The sequence below is a fragment of the Protopterus annectens genome, chromosome 1.part1 (genome assembly GCF_019279795.1).
Source record: "Protopterus annectens isolate FY-2018-M chromosome 1.part1, PAN1.0, whole genome shotgun sequence".
Taxonomy (NCBI): domain Eukaryota; kingdom Metazoa; phylum Chordata; order Ceratodontiformes; family Protopteridae; genus Protopterus; species Protopterus annectens.
Window position 1 is genome coordinate 569,575,511 of NC_056726.1, and position 14,700 is coordinate 569,590,210.

Consider the following 14,700-nt stretch of genomic DNA (forward strand, 5'->3'; position numbering starts at 1 on the left):
AGCACTCATTTAGCAGACAAACAAATTAAACAGAATATACAATTATAGTAAAACATTATGTTAGTTACACATTTAGTGAAATGTTTATCTTTGAAAATACTGCACTCAGTGATTACATACCCTGTTATGATTCTTGCTTGCAAATATACAGCACTGTCTTACCTTTTTGTGCTGTTATCTGACCAGTACTCTGGGACATACAGTGCATAAACCATTCTATATCATTGCACTTACAATGTCAAATGATATTAATTGGGAATAATATGATATGCAGTTGCCAAATAAGGAAAGGCAGGTTGGATGTCACAAGCAAGCACTGACTGTTCTTTTGGGGGTGGAGGAGAAAAGGTGTGTTCCTGCTATGTCACTAACAAGACTGTGTTCATCTGGTTACTGTGCTTGCTTGGCATCCTGCCTGTTGTCTGATTTAGGGAGGGTTGAGAAGTCAGAAACTGCAATGTGTATCCTTACTGTGTAACATTTTTCTGTAATGTTTTCCCAGTACAAAAGTAGGGTGAAGTAGGAAGATGGTTTTAGGCTCTTATGTGATGAGTCAGTATGCTATGGCTTAACTCCTAGTCAATGCAAGGACATACTGAGCATGCCTATGTCTGCCCACAACCACACCAGCTGCTGTTTCCTCCTCTGACTCATTGTCGGCCTGTGGCTGTGGTGACCTTGGCATTCTTGGAAAGATGTGTTCTCATTCCCCTTGTTGATCCTGCTGCAGCTGTTTCCACAAGATTAACTTGGGAAGCATTGCACATGCTATGAGCATTGGGGGCATGTCAGTGGACTGTAATGGAGGCCTTGGCCAGAGGTATGTAGGCACTGGCACTTTGACTGTAGTAGCTCACAAACATGCTGTATGACTTTTACAGGTTGGATCATGTGTGTCATTAAGGTGTTTGTGTGTGTGTGTGTGTGTGTGTGTGTGTGTGTGTGTGTGTGTGTGTGTGTGTGTGTGTGTGTGTGTGTGTGTGTGTGTGTGTGTGTGTGTGTGTGTGTGTAGGTATGTGTGTCTTTGTGTGTGAATTTCTGATGGGTTTCATCAGCCATGACTCCAGTGCATAGCATGCATCCACTCCTAAATGAGCCTGTGATATATCCCCATATTACACATCTGGTATAGTTGGGAGACGTGGCACATATGGGAGTCGTGTTAACTGCCAGGGTTGCCAACACACACATTCCAGATGATTCTCATGCCATTACACATGACTTGGCAGTTGTTTGAGTGGTAGACCTTAACATTATTGTAGATCCTACCCTGTTCCCCAGGTTGTTGTTTTCATGTGTACATGATTGTGATGTATGACACAAATTACTTCAGGGTAGTGTGATACATGGACAATTGTATCACTATTGTGAGTATCTCCCCAGAACTAATGGTAACATATATCTGCTCTCTGCCATATTGTAGCATAGTATGCAGGAATGTTTGGAAGATCCTGGAAGCTGATGCCTATGACACACCAAGCATTTCCCCTAGTAGTTTGTGAAAGGTACCTGATGCTAAGATTCTAACTTCAATGCATACCTTATTTTCCACTGAGATGGGTTCCCTGTGTTTGGCTCTGGCTCTGAGTCAAGGCTGCCAGAGGTTGCACAGTTCCTGTACTGTGTCCTTGTCCTGCAAAGTCTTCACCTTCTCTATCTATGGCTATTTGCAGCAGCAACAGCATTGGCTTCAGCCTGTAGCACAGACAAATGTATTAAAAAATCAGCAGCTACTAATAATCTGTCTGTGATTACTTTGTGTCTGTACTCCACTATTTTCTTATTCCACATAAACACAGCATGGAGTCTACATGGATGCTTTATATCTTCTGGACTAGCTCCATAAGATTGGTTGAGTAGCATGCAATTCAGCTACTTATGCTGTAATTAGCTTCTCTGAAGCACAGACTAAGACAGATGCAATCCATTACTAATGTCCTCCATTATAAATAGGCAAATGTGTAGCTAGGCAAACTGAAAGGAATGAAAGTTATTGCATTGTTTAACTCAGTGACACATTTATTTTTGAACAGTATATCTCTATAGTGAAGTATTGTACTCCAGCAGGTATGTATCCATTTTGTTACCTACATAATACATATGCTGCAATATAAAGAATAATGTGAAGTACATCTGTATGCATTTTTTGAACTGTAATCATGGCATGGCCTTGTTTTTCAAGCCATTTCAGAGGTACAAAGGATGAAGAGTAGGCTGAAAATATAATGCTGTGTGATAACCATGTACACATATTTCATGTAAAGGTCCTTTGATAGCACTTTTAGCATTTCTCAGTTGTTTGATTAGCATAATTGGTCCTTAGCCTTGTTAGTTTGTTTCTCTGTGTGTGTATGTAGGGGGGGGGGCACAAACATGAGTTCTTGCTATGGCACAAACTAGAATGAACTGTTATTTGATGTGGGTGAGCATAGCAGAGTATCTGTTATGGCCCAAATAAGGATATATTTCTTTTGTTACTCTCCCTGTTTTGTATCCTCCCCCATTAGTTTTTGACCCCTGTTGAATCTTTAAAGTTTATCAAATGCAGAATACTGACAGCCTTCCTTTACTGCTTTATCTGTAAACAGTTTATTTGTACTTATGTGATCTTTATTTGTGTTATCATTTTTTTGTCTTTCAGGACACAAAATGTCTGTTCGACTTAGGCATTGTACTCAATAATGGGTCTAATAAGGGAGGAGTATAGGGATGTTATGACTGCCTTGTTCCTGGATAAAATACTCTTACTTATGAGGTGGGCCATGTAGAATGCTTTCCTTACAATGGAGGCAACATGGTGGTCAAAATTCAAGTTGCTATCAACCTGGGTGCCCAAGTCCCTCATGACTGATTGCATGCTTAGTACATTGTTATTAATGTGATAATTAGCGGGGACTCCATTTTCCCTGAAGGGGATAATGATGCATTTCTTGGAATTTAGTTTGAGGCCATGCTTCTGGCACCAGTCATTTGTTTCTGTAAGGCCCTCTTGGAGGATGTTCACATCACTAGGGGAATTTAGGACAGCACCCAGCTTGCAGTCATCTGCAAACTATTTCAGCCACAGACCACTGGTTTTGGCTTGCACCTCCGAAAGGTATATCCCAAACAGTACAGGCCCCAATACTGATTCTTGGGGTACACCGCTCATTACTGGTCTACTGCTAAAGGTGGCTTCCCCTGTTTTGACTGTGTGGGTTCTATCAGCGAGCCAGTTAGCTACCCATCTGGTAACATACAGGTTGATGCCCAGCTGGGCAAGTTTATTTATTATGCCTGAGTGGGGAATACTGTCAAAGGCTTTGGCTAGGTCAAGATAGGCTGTGTGCATCTTTTTCCCCTCATCCATGGCTTTGGTAACTGTTTCAAAGAAGCTGACCAAGTTTGACAGGCATGATCTCCCTTTGACAAAACCAAACTGTATGGGGTCAAGCATTTGGAGGTTGCCAATGTCCTTTTTTATAAGGTCCATGATAATGTGTTCCATGGCTTTGAAGATCAGGTAGTTAGCCTGATGGGCCTTTAATTGCCTGGGTCAGTGGATGCTCCGACCCGATGTTTGCATTGAGACAGATACTTGAGAAGAAACTAGAGAAGAGGAGAGAGTCAAACTGGGCTTTCCTAGACTTGGAGAAAGCATATGACAAGGTCCCAAGAAAGCTGATCTGGGCAGTACTGCGGTGGTTTGAAGTCCCAGAACCATTGGTAGAATTAGTACAGGCTATGTACAAGGACCCAGTGACTCAAGTACGAACAGTGTTTGGCCTCACTGAGGGGTTCCCAGTGGGAGTGGGTGTACACCAGGGTTCAGCTCTGAGCCCACTGCTGTTCATACTGGTAATAGACTACATCAGCAAACAGGTTGGAGGGGTCAGAGCAACAAAGCTGCTGTATGCAGACGATGTGGCAGTACAGGCAGACTCTGATCTAGAACTTCAGCAAAGGATAGAAGAATGGAATGCAAATCTGAAGGCACATGGGATGAAACTAAGCACAGATAAGACAGTGGTAATGGCAGCAGATTGGTGAGATCAGAAGAAGCTGAGAATAGAGATAGATGGGAAGATAGTGGAACAGGTAAACAGCTTCAAGTATCTGGGAGGGATGGTTGAGGAGAAGGATAGTCTGAATGAAGAGGTCAAAGCTAGAATCAGAGGGGCTGCAGCCAACTGGTATAGAGTATCAGGTGTAGTATGTGACAGAAGAATGCCAAAGAAGCTGAAAAGTAAGGTGTACAAGACAGTGGTGCGACCAGTACTACTGTATGGTACAGAAACCTGGGCAGTAAAGGCAGAACAGTTGAAAAAGCTAGAGGTGATGGAAATGAAGTGCCTGAGAAAGGTGGTAGGATGCACACTGCGGGACAGGCGAAGAAATGAGGACATAAGAGCAGAAGCCAAAGTAGCTCCAATTGCAGAAAACAGATTACGATGGTATGGGCACATGTGTAGAAAAGCAGAAGACAATCTGGTGAGGGAGGTTTGGGACAGACAGGAAGAAGGTAAGAGGAAGCGAGGGCATCCAGCAAAGAGATGGATGGATTGTGTGAAAGAAGATCTGAGACAGTCAGGCATGAGTGTTGAAGAAGGCAGGAGAGTGGCACCGAATCGAGAGAGTTGGCGACAGTTAATACGATACCCCATCCCCATGTAAATGGGAAAAAGGGGATGATGATGATGAGTGGATGTTCCACCTTTGTGTAGAGGGTTCACAGTGTCCTCCATTTGGCTGGGATGAAGCTGGTATTCAGGGTTTGGTTGAATAGTGTGCCTAATGAAGCTGACAGCTCATGCCTAATTTCATGTAGGATACAGCCAGCGATGTTGTTGTGTCCCATGGAGACTGTATTTTTTGTCTTTGAGAGGGCAGTAAACACCTGCTCTGTGGTGAAGATGGAAGGGGGGCAGGTGCAGGGGGCGTCCTGGGTTACTGATGAGGGGGCAGGGGGGGTGAAGTTTTCACTGAACCTGTCTGCCAGTAGGTTGGCTATATCTATGGAGTTTGTGTATGTGGTGTTATTGACTACCAGTTCAGAGCAGATTTTGATGTTACCTTTCAGTCTGCAAACATATGTGAAGAAGGCCTTGTGATTGTCTTTCATGGATGTGGCCAATTTGGACTTGAAGTTAGCCTTAGAGGATTTCACCAGTGACCTTATTTGCTTGTTCAGACAAAGGAGAGATTGCTTCCAACTTGGCACCTGCTCCTTCCCGGTCCTGAACAGCATTTTTTTTCCTTTTATTATAGTGTTTTTTTATTGTTGTTGTCTACCAGACAGGCTTACACTTTCTTGAGAAAGATGATTTAGTCCTGTCAGGTATTGCTGAGTCCATATAGCTATGTAGGTCCTCATATAGTTTTTTGCTGTATGCAAGGACATTAGTGCTAGTTCATACTGAAGGGATGGTTGCTGAGAAGCTGCTTATACCTGCTCTCAGGAGACTGTAGTCAGCTTTGGAAAAGTTTTTTGTTTGACCCTGACAAGGGGGGGGAGGGATCAGGGGAGATGCTGACTTCAAAGGTGATCGCTTTATGTCAGATCTTACCAAGGAGGATGACACCGTAGAGGTGCTACAGTGGCTACTTATGTTGGTTAGTACCAAGTCCAGGATATTTTCACCTCTCACAGAGGATGTTGACCAGCCAATCCAATGCATTGGCATTGACCAAAGTCAAGGAATCTCTGGGCATTCATGTTTGGGCTAGAATAGGTCTTCCACTCTGTGGTTGGGTAAAGTCACCAGGATCATGGTAAAGGGTGGAATCTTGATAGATTCAAGTAAGTCCAGATAGGTGGACTGGGCGTCTTGAGTCATGGTTGAGGCTCTGTAGCTATCTACGATTTGAATAGGTATTTTTTCAACAGTTAACTTCACTTGGAGTGTATGTATTCCTGTGTTTCTTCCTTTTATCGCAGGTGATCATGGACATGGTTCTGTGTCCCCTGTGCCACCTGATACCAGTGTCTCATCAGACTCTGATGATGATGGCGGCCAAAGTGAGGCATAGCTAGGGTTTTCTGAGGATGAATGTGACACAAAGGTTGACACTCAGTGACCCCCCCCCCATTTTCCCCATACACAGCCAGTACACCTATGTATCCCCAATCCACTGAGGCCACAGATGTCGGACAGGTGGAAGGCAAGGACATTGACCGGGGAAGTGTGGCTACTGCTGCTTCAGAGCCTGTTGACTCTGGCCATATCCAAACTGTTGGTGAGATGCCACACAGGAGGCTCAATAGGGGGGGCTTGAAGGAGGCCTGCTGTCCCTCCTCCATCGGGTGCAGGTGTCTATTCATGTGTGATGCAACGTATGTTTAGAGCCATCATGGAAGCACAGGCATGTTTAGAAAGGTGCTCTAGACAAATACTCAAGGTTCTAGATGTGGCACAGTCTGACATCTGTGACTGCCTCCACCATGTTGTTGATTCCATTAATTAGAGGAATAACACATTGGAGTGAGAAGTGTCTGTAATGGAGTGGGAAGTATCTATCATGGAATTCACATTGTCTGTGATGGAATGTCTGCTGGGAGGGGAATATTGGACTCATGGGCATAGGTCAGCAACTACATCTTCTGTGAGCCAATGTGGCCAGGTCCAATAATGCTTCCACAGTGGCAGTACTTCCACTGCTCCATCAGGGAGTGTGCTGTCCATAGCCAGACATGGCAGGCCATGGGGTCATGGCCTTGCACATTCCCATGAAGGGAGCACTTCCAGAAGACATCACTCACCTGCAGGTAGAAGTCCTGCATCTGAACTTGGGCATGGAAATGCCAGTATAACTCCTGACAGAACCATCTCTCATGGATGGGGGCAACAACGATGAACTGTCAACTTTACCATGAATGGCTCACATCTGTCCAACATACAGACATGTAGAGCTAGCACTGAGCATGGCTGTGTGCATGCAGACACTCCCACACTAATGTTACATTGAGGACGCCTACAGACATGCACACAACATTTTCATGGTCCATCTTCCCTGCTTTACTTCCTTACTCATAGACACTCACACACCTTTTGTGTCAGCCTAGGCCTCTTCCACCCCCACACAACACCCTGTGCAACTTGTGATAACTGTGCATATCCCTGTTTTCTATCTTTTGGATTCAGGGATAGTAAAGCTATGTATCTGATGCACAGGGTGACTATTTATATAAATGATGATTACATCTGCACATCTGCTGTTTGAACTGATGATTGCACCTATCGGTTATATTGTACTTGGCCAATTATACAGATGCTACCATCATCATTTCACTACTTTACAGTGGATGGTCTTGTAAGGGTTGTGAAGTTAACAACTGAAATTTGTGTCATACAATCTGAAATTTTCCCTGTAATTATTTTTATTACAGAGTCATGGTGCACATCAGAAGTCACAATATCAGATTCAGATATAAGTATCCACTGTAGTCAACTCTCATCAAAACAGTAATACAGTATAACAGTATTTCTGGCATGTACATGACCATAGCTTCATACATACATAGGAAGTTACTAGGCTATTGACCTGATGGTGTTTAGAACCCTAGCCATTAAATAACAATATAAAATTCAATGTCAGATATCATCTATGGGCAAGATTTGTCTAGCAATGACTACCCATGTCCATGTGTGAAGCAGAGGTAATGTAGGGTAGAGATTACTAATTTCACATCATGCCATCCAGGCTGTGATGAAACAGTGTCATGGAAATGCTCAGCTTTACATGGATTTGAAACCTATTCCAGAGGAGTGGCAACCTATGGGAGATGTATCTGTCTCTCCAGCATGTCCAATATTTGTCAGTCTACATTGATGGCCCTTGAGCAGCTGACTGTAGTCCCAAATGACATATGTAGGGACAGCATTTCTATCACAATTGTGTCAGAGATGCCACTGTAAGGCATACATAAGTCACCTCGATGCAGTCTATATCATACTGAGTACAGTGACAGCTACATCAGTTTATCCTTATTAGACACGTTTGACACCTTGGTTTATATTACTTGTAAATCTCTGAGGCCTGTCAATTTTCTGCTGGTGTCTGTTATACTACATAGCAAAGGGAGCATTATATTCCAGAGTAAAATAAGTAAAAAATACTGCACTAAGCCTGCAAGGCTAGAAACGTACTATAAACTGTTTATTCAATAAAACAACAAAAATACAAACAAAGTAAGTGCTTTCATGACATCCAGTTGCTTCATCAGACAACATTCAAAGACAGTGCTCATCCTAAATATTCCTCTACAAAGTCAGCTGACTTAATTAATCACATCAATTAAAGTGAACAAAGTATTTAAAAATGTGTGCATGTATAGTACATAACATATGATATAAAACACATAGAAGCATTTGCATACATTTTAAAAACATTTAAGAACTGTGTAAAAACTATATAAAAACTATGTGAAATCCTTCTCTATAAAAACAGCATTCTTTATTTATGCCTAACAGGGTGTGCCTTCAGAACATGTTTTAATGAAGAAGTACTGTTAAGACCTGGAGATCTTTCAGCATTTAGCAGAAAAATCCATTTCTGTTTTGTTGCTTCTGTGTGATTCTCCAGGTCCCCCCCCCCTAATATCTACATCTAATACTTGTAAAACAAAAAATCTAAAACTGTGTAAGATAATTTTGTAGTACATGTACTGCTAATGCATTGTTTTCTTTCTTGTTCTCCACATCCATGATGTGCTCAAGCACTCTGTCTTTAAGTTGTCTATTTGTTTTACTACATAGTAGGCATGACATTTCTCACAGAAAGAAAAATAGACCACATTGACTGATTTACAGTCTGCATAGTACTGCATTCTCAGTGTGAATCTCAAAGAGGGATGTTGGTAAAAGGAACTAGTATATAAATATTTGCATGCTGTATTCTTTCTACACCGAAATGTTCCTATCCTAGTAGATTCATACAGGTTTTTGTTTACGCTCTTCCTATGTCATAATTGTTATTTTATGGATTTATTGTTTCTAAAAGAGAAGGATGGTGTTGTACCAGCTATACTAATTAATTCTGGTGCATCTTGTAGAAGCCTCCAGTTATTCTTTATAATGTCACAGAATTCATTGATATCACTAGAATATTGAAAAGTAACTCTAAAATTGTCATTGGTAACCATTCTATTCTGGCTAGTGTTTGATTCTTCAGCTGTATAATCAAAGTATGGTTTACACCTATCAGCCCTATGTAACCAAGCTTCTTCTGTAGCTTTTATTATTTCTCTTTCTGAGTAACCTCTCTCTAAAAAATCTGATTTTAATTGTGATAGGACTGTATGCGCATCTCTGTCATTAAGTTCTATATAGCTGCCCTTTAAGTACATTGCTTGGAATATGTCGCAGGTGCATACTTCTTTTATGCAAAAGGACATTCCTCTTGGTAGGTTTTATATAAATGCTACTAGATATTTGCATACGTTCAGATTTCTTTAGTGTAAAGTCTAAAAACTCTATTAGGAATAAATGATATATATACCTACCAACACATCTCAAAGACAGTACTGAATAGCATTGTGGAGAAAGTATCTTTTTTAATTTTTGATTTGTTAATGACTAATCTTATTGCTGAAGAACTTTTCAAATATTTTAATGTTGCACATCCGTTGATTCCTAGAATTTATGGTCTACCTAAAATTCACAAGGACAAATCTGCGCCACCTATGAGACCCATAGTGTCTGGTGCAGGTTGGTGTATGGAACCATTATCTATTTATATTGAGAATAGCCTACATACACTCCTAGATCAATGTGAAACAATTTTAAAGGATACGAAAACTTTTTTACAGAAACTACATAATCGGCTACAAGGAGTAGATGACGATTATATTTTCGTCACACTTGATATTGAATCCCTTTTTACTTCTATTCCTAATGATTGGGGTGTAGAGACTATTGAGATTTTCTTACATCTAGGAATTGTTTTTCCCATAATAAGGTTACACTTATATGTACATTACTAGAGTTAGTCCTTGAGAATAATGTTTGTACTTTTAAAGAGGAATTATTTGTACAGAAGGTTGGCGTGGCTATGTGCACTGCGTGTGCCAATAGCTACGCCAACCTGGTGCTAGTACAATGGGAACTTACATCTATTTTATCAGAGTCCAATCAATATGGTCAGTGCATTTTATGGTACGTCCGCTTTGTGGACGATATTTTTTTGCTATGGAAAGGAAATGAGAATGCCCTAGAGGATTTCATTAGATATTTACACACAACAACTAACATCTTAAAATTTACTTACCAGTATTCTAAACATGAAATAGAGTTTTTAGACATTACACTAAAGAAATCTGAACTTAGGTTCATAGGTTCATAGGTTCATAGGTTCATACTAGGCTATCTGCCCAAGGGCATTTATAAGCCTAGCCCATAGTTATTTGGCTTTCGCCACCCCTTTAGTTTGAATAAAACTATGCCTATTATTTTGCTGTGCCTCTGTCAAGCAGTGACACTGAAGTAATCCCTGGGGTATATCTGCGATCCCCCATCCATTGGTCAAGATTCCTCTTGAACAAGGCCAGCGAGGTGCTCTGCCTCACATGTACCGGGATTTTGTTCCACAGCATAGGGAGTCTCTGGGTGATGAATCTGTCCCTCCAGCATGTTCTATTAATAACCGTGTCAAGGTTTAAGTCTCCCGCCCTTGTGGTTCTGAGGGATCTAGATTTTTTGAGGTGAAGCATATTCATCAAAACTTATGCAAATATCTAGTAGCATTTATGTAAAACCTACCAAGAGGAATGCCCTTTTGCATAAAAGAAGTATGCACCTGCGACATATTCCAAGCAATGTACTTAAAGGGCAGATATATAGAACTTTAAGACTACATAGTAATGACAGAGATGCACATACAGCCCTATCACAATTAAAATCAGGTTTTTTAGAGAGAGGTTACTCAGAAAAAGAAATAGTAAAAGCTATAGAAGAAGCTTGGGCTGATAGGTGTAACCCATACTTTGATTATACAGCTGAAGAATCAAACACTAGCCAAGATAGAATGGTTACCAATGACAATTTTAGAGTTACTTTTCAATATTCTAGTGATATCAATGAATTCTGTGACATTATAAAGAATAACTGCAGGCTTCTACAAGATGCAGCAGAATTAATTAGTACAGTTGGTACAACACCATCCTTCTCTTTTAGAAACAATAAATCCATAAAACAACAATTATGACATAGGAAGAGCGTAAACAAAAACCTGTATGAATCTACTAGGATAGGAACATTTCGGTGTAGAAAGAATACAGCATGCAAATATTTATATACTAGTTCCTTTTACCAACATCCCTCTTTGAGATTCACCCTGAGAATGCAGTACTATGCAGACTGTAAATCAGTCAATTTGGTCTATTTTTCTTTCTGTGAGAAATGTCATGCCTACTATGTAGTAAAACAAATAGTCAACTTAAAGACAGAGTGCTTGAGCACATCAGGGATGTGAAGAACAAGAAAGAAAACAATGCATTAGTAGTACATGTGCTACAAAATGATCTTACACATAGTTTTAGATTTTTTGTTTTACAAGTATTAGATGTAGATATTGGGGGGGGGACCTGGAGAATCACACAGAAGCAGCAGAACAGAAATGGATTCTTCTGCTAAATGCTGAAAGATCTCCAGGTCTTAACAGCACTTCTTCATTAAAACCTTTTCTGAAGGCACACCCTCTTAGGCATAAATAAAGAATGCAGTTTTTATAAAGAAGGATTTCACATAGTTTTTATATAGTTTTTACACAGTTCTTAAATGTTTTTAAAATGTATGCAAATGCTTCTGAGTATGTGTTTTATATCATATGTTATGTACTATATATACACACATTTTTAAATACTTTGTTCACTTTAATTGATGTGATTAATTAAGTCAGCTGACTTTGTAGAGGAATATTTAGGATGAGCACTGTCTTTGAATGTTGTCTGATGAAGCGACTGGATGTCGTGAAAGCACTTATTTTTTGAGTATTTTTGTTGTTTTATTGAATAAACAGTTTACAGTACATTTCTAGCCTTGCAGGCTTAGTGCAGTATTTTCTACTTATTTGTTTTTTGTTTTCCTGCACTACTTCATACCCTGCCTTCATTTGTTTTGTTCTTATATTCCAGAGTAAGCCTGAGGAGGGATGACTGTAGAGGATTTAGAACTGAATGTGATACTGCTGCAATGGCTTTCTAATCTGATGCAATATTTTATTTTTATTTTATTTTTATTTTACATTTGTTGACCGGGATAGTCCGACTGGATGCATGTCCATTTTCAGCGGAGGCCCGAGGAGAAAAGCTCCAAGAGTAAGCAGATACAGCATTACATAATACCAGCATTACATATTACAAACAGACTATTTACAGAGATTACATAAGTAAGCAAGTTAAACAAGTTCCACAGGTTACAGTTAATCCTGAGCACAAGTCAGGATTAAATTAATTACACAGTAAACTGGTTAACAGATTTTTTACACATTCTAGAGAGAGTTAGCCAGGCTTGATACATTGACATAGCCAGTTAAGTGACAAATGTTGTTTGTCTCTAGTTTTAAATTGACCTAAGGTGGAAAGTAAGGTAATATCAGCTGGAAGAGAGTTCCAGGATCTACTTACAGAGTTTGCAAAGAGAGAATCACCGGCTGTGCTATTAATTTTGCTAGTCTGAATTAGTAGTTTGTTAGAGGATCAAAGCGGTCTAGGATTGTTATAGGGGGGTGATAATATTTTTAAGTGCAGGAGTATTGTCCGGATTATAGAGGATTTTATAGGCCATAATCAGTTGGTTATACTGGATTAGGCTGGGTAGTTCAAGCCAACCAAGCTGATTTAGATTGATGCAATGATGTGTCCTAAAAAGCAGCCCAGTGGCAAACCTGGCAATGTGGTTGTAGCAAATTGAGAGTTTGTTAAGGACAGTCTTGATCAAATTCGAGAGTAGAGGGGATGCATACAGAAGGGTTGAAAGAAGGTGAGAGCGAGCTATGGCAATTTTAGCTGGAGGGGTTAGGAAGGCTTTAATTCTGTAAAGTGACCCTAGTTTTTTATTGATGGTTTTGATAGTTCGGTTAACATGTAGGTCAAATTTGAGATTATTGTCTATGATGACACCTAATAGTTTTGTAGATGGGTCAGGGGAGATTATTGTGCCATCATTTGATTTTATGGTAAAGGTGAAAGCGGTAGACCTACGTGTTGGTGAAAATAACAGCATTTTAATTTTTTTGGGATTTAGGATCAGACGATGTTCAGAAAGACAGTTTTCTATTGTATTAAAGGTGGTCTGGGTAGCTGACCATAACTCTACTGGAGATGTGGCTGAGCAAATCAGAGTAGAGTCATCAGCATATTGGATACAGCTGACTTTTGGGATGACAGTATAAAGGTCGTTAATGAAGATGGTGAACAGCAAGGGCCCTAGTATAGAGCCTTGTGGTACTCCGAGGGTGTTAGGTAGAAGGTTAGAGAGTTTGTTCTGCCAGAGGACAGCCTGCTGTCGACCATTCAGGTAGGATTGAAACCATTGGAGGGCTCCAGTATCTAGACAGAATATTTGCAGGGTGTGGATTAAAAGTTGGTGAGCAACCATATCGAATGCCTTGGAAAGATCCAAAAAGAGGGCTGAGGACATATAATTATTGTTGCGATTATGGTTTATGGTGTTAGTAAAGGCTAGGAGGGCTGAAGTAGTGCTGTGATGAGGACGGAAGCCATGCTGAGTGTTTGCCATAAGGCGATTTTGGATTAGGTGGTGCATGAGTTGTCTATGAATATATTTTTCCATAATCTTTGCAAGTGGAGAGAGTATAGTTATTGGCCTATAATTGGAGAATTCAATAGAGCTGCCTCCTTTGTGAAGTGGGATTACATATGATATTTTCCAGATGGTGGGAATTTTAGCTTCTACTATGGTTCGATTGATTAGTATTGAGACTGGGTAAGCAATAGCATCAGCTGATTTTTGTAGGTACTCGGCAGGAAGTTGATCAGCAGAAAGTGTAGTGGGTTTTAATTTTTTGATCAAGGTACGGATATGTGAAGTGGCGACTGGTTGGAAGCTGAACGCAAGTAGGTTTCTAGGGGTGCTACTTTCAGGACCAGGGGAGCTAGGAGGTAGTTGGCTAGCTAGGGCTTGAATTGTCTCAGTAAAGAATTGGTTAAATCTATCAGAAACATCTTCAGGGGTTTTATCAATAGTAGCAGCAGGGATTGCGGTTGAAGTTTGTCCAGGATATAGTAGATTATTTAAACCTACCCAAAACTTCTGAGGGTTATTTTGATTTACTGTCTGTAAATTACAGTAGTAGTGTTTTTTGTCTTGTAAAATTGATTTTTTGGTTTCGTTCCTGGATTGCCTGTATTTAATGTGATCTTGAGGGTCTTTAGAAGAACGCCATAAAGCCCATGCTTTGTTTCTAAGGGTAATTTTGAGTTTAGACTCTATAGAAAGCCATGGTGCAGTTTTTGCCTTGGTTCTCTTTGAATGAACAGGTGCATGCAAATCAAGGATCTCAAGGAATTTGTTGTTAAAGTATGCTACTGCTTCCTCTAAGGGGAGGTGTTTTAGAATAGACCAATTACATGAGTTTAGTTCAAACCTTCCTCACCACATTAGACACGTTGCAGTCTGCTTGTGTTCCCAGGTCTATCAATACAGAATTGGTGATAAGGGTATTCAGGGTTATGTTATAATAAGCCAGAACATTGTTAGTATC